Below are 6080 nucleotides of genomic sequence, written 5' to 3'. Positions count from 1 at the left end.
GCTCTGGGGCCGGCTCTGGCCGGAGCACGGCCAGAGCAAAGGCCTGGGTCCCGGGTGCCAGAGGCAAACCTGTGCCAGCAGCCAAGGGAAGGGAAGGCCTATTGCACGAATCTCTTCATGCAACAGGCCTCTAGTAGAGTTAATATTTGGCATCACCTCACATCATGTTTGAGTTTCACTCTTTACCATTCAATCAGATACTCACAATTTGTCAAGGGTTTGGTGCACTCAGGCTTAGGACATCTCCACAATGTGCCTCTTTAAAGTTAGAATTCCCTGGGAAAATTCAGGACATTCCTCTTCCCAAGCTCCCACTTATCACAAAGTTTACTAGCCTTGCATTTTATTTTAATTTTTCAGTCTTTAATAGGGTAATTTTTACTACAGCATTAATAGAAAATAAGTGTGTGTGTATGTCTCTAATCCTAGTTTCTGACAGAGCTTCTCAAACCCTCATAAATTTTTAAATGGTAAGAGCACTAGGAGCATCTTTTGTTCTAATATTTTGTCTTTGACCTTGTGCCTAACACAAGGCTCCTGAAAGCCTTGCAATTTCCTGGGTGACACAGAAGTGTTTTTTGTTCTAATCAGGCAACTCTGGCTTGGGTCCTCCTAGATAGCGCTAGAGTGAGGGCTAGTCACCATATAAACCAAGCCACAATCAGAAGATTAGACTTTTCATTCCTACTCCCCATTTTCTTGAGGAAAGAGGACTAAAAATAAAATTAATAGTCCGATCATGCCTAAGTGATGAAAGCTGGGGGGGGGGGGTAGGTTTGTAGGACTGAACCCTTAACATGTGAAATTTGATACTATCTCTTGGTAGAGTTTCGAAATATATATGAATTGTCCACCCAAATGAGGTCACAATAAATTGTTTGGTGTGGGGAAACACATCCACACATTTGATGACCAGCTGTGTCAGAAATGAATTGTTCTGTGTGAGTAACAAAGGAGACACCCAGGAAAGAAACACAGAAGAAAGTGGACAACTGAAGTTTTTCCTTTATAATGGCAAGCATCTAGAGGACAGGAGACAAACACAATATACATAATAGGTACATATCCCTTATTTCTGAGATTGAGGACAAAAAAATGCTGGATTTTAGCTTGTTTTTAGAGTTTTAGAGAAATGTAGATAAAATTATTATTTCATAGATGAATGCTTTCTTTTTTTAAACTTATTTCTTTATTCATTTGAGAGAAAGAAGTTTAGAAAGAGAGACATCTATTTGTTGTTCCACTTATTTATGTATTAATTGGTTGATTCTTATATTTCTTGTGTGTGGGCATTGAACCTGCAACTTTGGTGTATTGAGATGATGCAATAACTAACTGAGCTACCAGTCCAGACAAATAGATTGATGTTTTGAATTCAAGTTTATCTACTAGGAGATTTTCATTACTAGTGGATATTGTCAAGGGAAAAGTGTTATTGAAGATTGAGCTAATGAGAGAAAACTATTGACCTTCTCAACTCATTTTTAATTTACACCAAGCCAATTGTCTTTTTGACACCAGTTACAACATTTATTATCAAACAATACACAGAAGGAAGTGACTTTTCATAAACTAAAGAGATAAAATTTGTGGCTTTCAATTTAGAATGCTTCTATAAGAACAATTCAAATTTACAGAACAAATTACACTGCAATAGCCCAAGGTAAGTTTTCCCACTGCATTCTTTATTCATAGGATGGGAAAAAAATCAATTATTGGATGACATATGCGAGTGTCTTTTAGATGCAAAGATGATAATGCATGTCACTGCATATTTTTCTCTGAAAGCATTCATGTGGTCAACCTGAATGAAAATAAGATCCTGAGTCATACTCTGCCCATTTCCCAACATTGAAAATAATTCTCCTACATATTATGATTCTGGTACATGCCTAGAAGAGAACATTCATTTAATGGATCAGCCATCAACTCCCTAAATCATTTTAGTTTGTTTATCCAGGAGGGTATCAAGAAAATTTTTATTACACACAAATGTGTTTCTTACCCAGTAATGACAATGAAGAAGTTGAGCTTTAAACATAAAGAGTAAGAGTACAAAGTACTTGCCTTGCCAGCCACACAATTGAAGGAAGCATCTAATCTTCCTTCATATTCTAATATAGTAATCTGAAGAAATATGCCTCCTGAAGAAATCCAGGAAGTTGTTTGGGCTATTTATTTAGAATATCTTATTGTCTCTATCTCAGGTGAAAATATATCACAATAGATTTCACAATAGAGTAAACTCAAGTGATTAGAGATGGCAGATATCCAAGAATCTGTGATGGTTAATTTTATATGTCAACTTGAGTAGGGTACAGTACCAGATATTTGGTCTGGAATTTGTTGTCAAAGTATTTTCTACATGTGAGTAACTATTTTAAAAGGTGTTTTATTTTTAATTTAAATATAGTTGGTATACAATATTAGATAAGTTTCAAGTATATAATAGGTGTATGGTTATTCAACCTTATAATCTGATCACCATGCTAATTCTAGTAATTATGTCACCATGCAAATTTATTACAATTATTATTTATTATATTGCCCTTCACCCATTCTATTACTCCCCTGTCCTCTGACAACCACAAATTTGATCTCTGCACATTTTAACCATTTTCCCTTTTTCACACAACACCCCTCCCATCTGGTAACCTTCAGAATGTTCTCTGTATCTATGAGTCTGTCTCTTTCTCTTTTGTTTGCTTGTTTGTTTTATTTTTTAGATTCCACATATAAGTGAAGTCACATTTAATTATTTATGTCTGAATCATATTTCATTGTTTAAATGTACCACTTATTTATCCATTTATCTATTACTCAACACTTAGGCTGCTTCCATAACTTCCCTACCGCAAATAATGCTGCGATTAACAGATGGATGCATACCATCTGTTTGAATCGTATTTTGAGTTTCTTCAGATAAATACGCAGGTGTAAAATTTCTGGGTCTTTTATTGTGTTTCATTGTAGCCTTTGTTTTCAAGCCTATTTTGTTTGGTATAAGTATTGCTTCCTCAGCTTTTTGTTGTTTGTTTCTATTTTCATGAAATACCTTTTTCCATCCCTCAACTTTCAGTCTCTGTGTGTCTTTCTATAAGAATTGAGTTTCTTGTAGACAGCCTATGTAAGGGTTTTGATTTTTTATCCATTCAGCTACCATATGCCTTTTGATTGGAGCATTTTATCTGTTTACATTTAAATAATTGCTGATGGATATGTAGTTGTTATCATTTTATTATTAATATTTTAAATATTTTCCCTTTCTGCTTCTTAAAGAAGTCCCTTTAACATTTTCTTTTGTAATATTTGTTTGGTGGTGTTAAACTCTGTTTTTTTCTTGTCTGGAAAGCTCTTTTATCTGTTCTGTGATACTAAATGATAGCCTGGCTCAGTAAAGTAATCTTGCTTGTAGAACCTTGCTTGAATATTTCATGACAATATCTCTGGCCTGCAAAGTTTCTATTGCAAAATCAGCTAATAGAAATAGCAGATCTACATAACACATACAAACAAACACTAAGAACCAGTAAAAATGAGATGACAAAGAAGAAGCTTCCAATGAAAGACAGGATATATTTTTAAAAAGGGGCTAAATAAAATGGAGGCAAGCAATTGATCAGATACAGAGTTTTTTTAAAAAAATGGCTATAAGAATGTTCAAAGAACTTAGTGAGAACTTTAAGAAACTTAGTGAGAACTTCAACAAAATGAAAAATGACATAGAAACCATGAAAAGGGATGTCAGAAATAAAGAATACAATAACTGAAATGAAGCATACACTAGAAGGAATAAACAGTAGATTGGATAAAGCAGAGGATCAAATCAGCAATTTAAAAGACTAATTAGCAAAAAACATCCAGTCAGAGTAGCAAAAAGAATTAGAAAAAATTAGACAGGTAAAGGGACCTTTGGGACAACATGAACCAAAACAACATCTACATCATAGGAGTATCAGAAGAAGGAGAGAGAGAGCAAGGTATCAAGAAAGTATTTGAAAAATAGTTTGAAAAGAAAAAACAGGCTGTAAACTTCATTAACATGGGTGAAGAAACAAGGCACACAAATCCAGGAAACTCAGAGATTTCCAAACAAGATGAACCCAAAGAGGTCTTCACCAAGACACAACATCATTAAAATGCCAAACGTTAAAAACAAAGAGCAAATTCTAAAAGCAGCAAGAGAAAGACAGTTTGTTACCCACAAGGGTGCTCCGATAAAAGTGTCTGCTCATTTCTCAACCAAAACATTTTCAGGCCAGACAGGATTGGTATGCAATATTCAAAGTGATGAAAAGCAAGGACCTACATCAATACTACTTTTACTAATAAAGCTTACATTTAAAATTAAAGGAGAAATAAAAAGATTACCAGGCAATAAAAAACAAAAGGAGTTCATTACCATCAAACCAGTATTACAGGAAATATTAAAGGTTCTCCTTTAAGAAGAGAAAGAAGGAAGAGGAGGAGAAGGAGAATGAGAAGAAGAAGGCGAAGAAGGAGGAGGAGGAGGAGGAGGAGGAGGAGGAGGAGGAGGAGGAGGAGGAGAAGGAGGAGGAGGAGGAGGAAACAGAGGAATATAGTTGTAAAGGATAAAATGGGTGCCCAGCCAGCATGGATCAGTGGTTGAGTGTCGACCTATGAACTAGGAAGTCATGGTTTGATTCTCGGTCAGGGCATATGCCTGGGTTGTGGGCTCAATTACTAGTGTAAGGCATGCAGGAGGCAGCTGATCAATGAGTCTCTTCCATCATTCATGTTTCTTTCTCTCTCTCCCTCTCTGAAATTAATAAAAATATATTTAAAAAATAATAAGATGGGCCCTGGATAGGTACTACAAAAAAAAAAGAAAAAGAAAAAGAAAAACTAAACACAAAGCTAAAAACTAAAATAAAAAATTGAAGAGAAGGTAACACATGCCAACTCATCTGTGAATCCAGCATCACCATGATATCATATCAATGCTAGACAAAGATAATATAAGAAAGAAAATCTACAGACTAAAATCCCTTATTAATATTGATGCAAGATATACAACAAAACACTAGTAAACCAAACACAGGAGTATAGTAAAAGGAGTATACAACATGACCAAGTAGAATCTATTCCTTGAATGCAAGGATGATTCAAAATACAAAATAAATCAATCTAATATACCAAATTACCACAATGAGGGGAAAAAACATGATCATCTCAATTGATCCAGAAAAAAATTAGATGACATTGACATTTTTAATGACTAAAATACACAAAAACTAGGAACAGAAGAAAACTATAACTATATAATAAATACCATATGTGAAAAGCCTAGAGATAATATCATATTCAATGTTGAAACACTGAAAGATTTTTTTTTTAAGATCAGAAAGAATATAACGATATTTGCTTTTGAAATTTCTATTTAACACTGTACTGGAAGTCCTAGACTGAGTAATTAGGGAAGAACAAGAAATGAGACATCCAAATTGTAAAGGAAGCAGTAACATTATTTCTCTTTATAGATAATATGATCATATATGCAGAAAATCCTAAAGATTAAAAAATACTCTCAGAACTATTAAATTCAATGAATTTGCAGGATAAAATCAACATGCAAAAATCACTTGCATTTCTATACACTAACATTGAAGAACTTACGAAAGAAAATAAGACAATAATTCCATTTACAGTAAGATAAAAAATAATAAGATACCTAGGAATAAACTTAACAAAGTAGGTGAAAGACTTATACACAGAAAACTACAAACTTTATAAAAGTAATTAAAGACACAAAAAATGGATAGACATCTATGTACAAGGAATGGAAGATTTAATATTGTTAAAATGTCACTACTAATTAAAAGTGATTTACATATTAAATGTAAATTTATAAATATTTTATAAACAAATGTTTTTGTTTTTCAGAAATAGAAAAATTCATTCTTAAATTCATATAGAATCTCTAGGAGCCCTAAAGAGCCAAAGTAATTTTGAAGAAGAACAAAGTTGAGTGTTGACATTTCATTATTTCAAAATTTATTAAAGAGTTATAGTAATCAAAACAGAATTATACTACATAAAGATAGACTAGTGGAATAGAT

Source organism: Myotis daubentonii, chromosome X (genome assembly GCF_963259705.1).
Source record: "Myotis daubentonii chromosome X, mMyoDau2.1, whole genome shotgun sequence".
Classification (NCBI taxonomy): domain Eukaryota; kingdom Metazoa; phylum Chordata; class Mammalia; order Chiroptera; family Vespertilionidae; genus Myotis; species Myotis daubentonii.
This window is presented reverse-complemented; position numbering follows the sequence as displayed.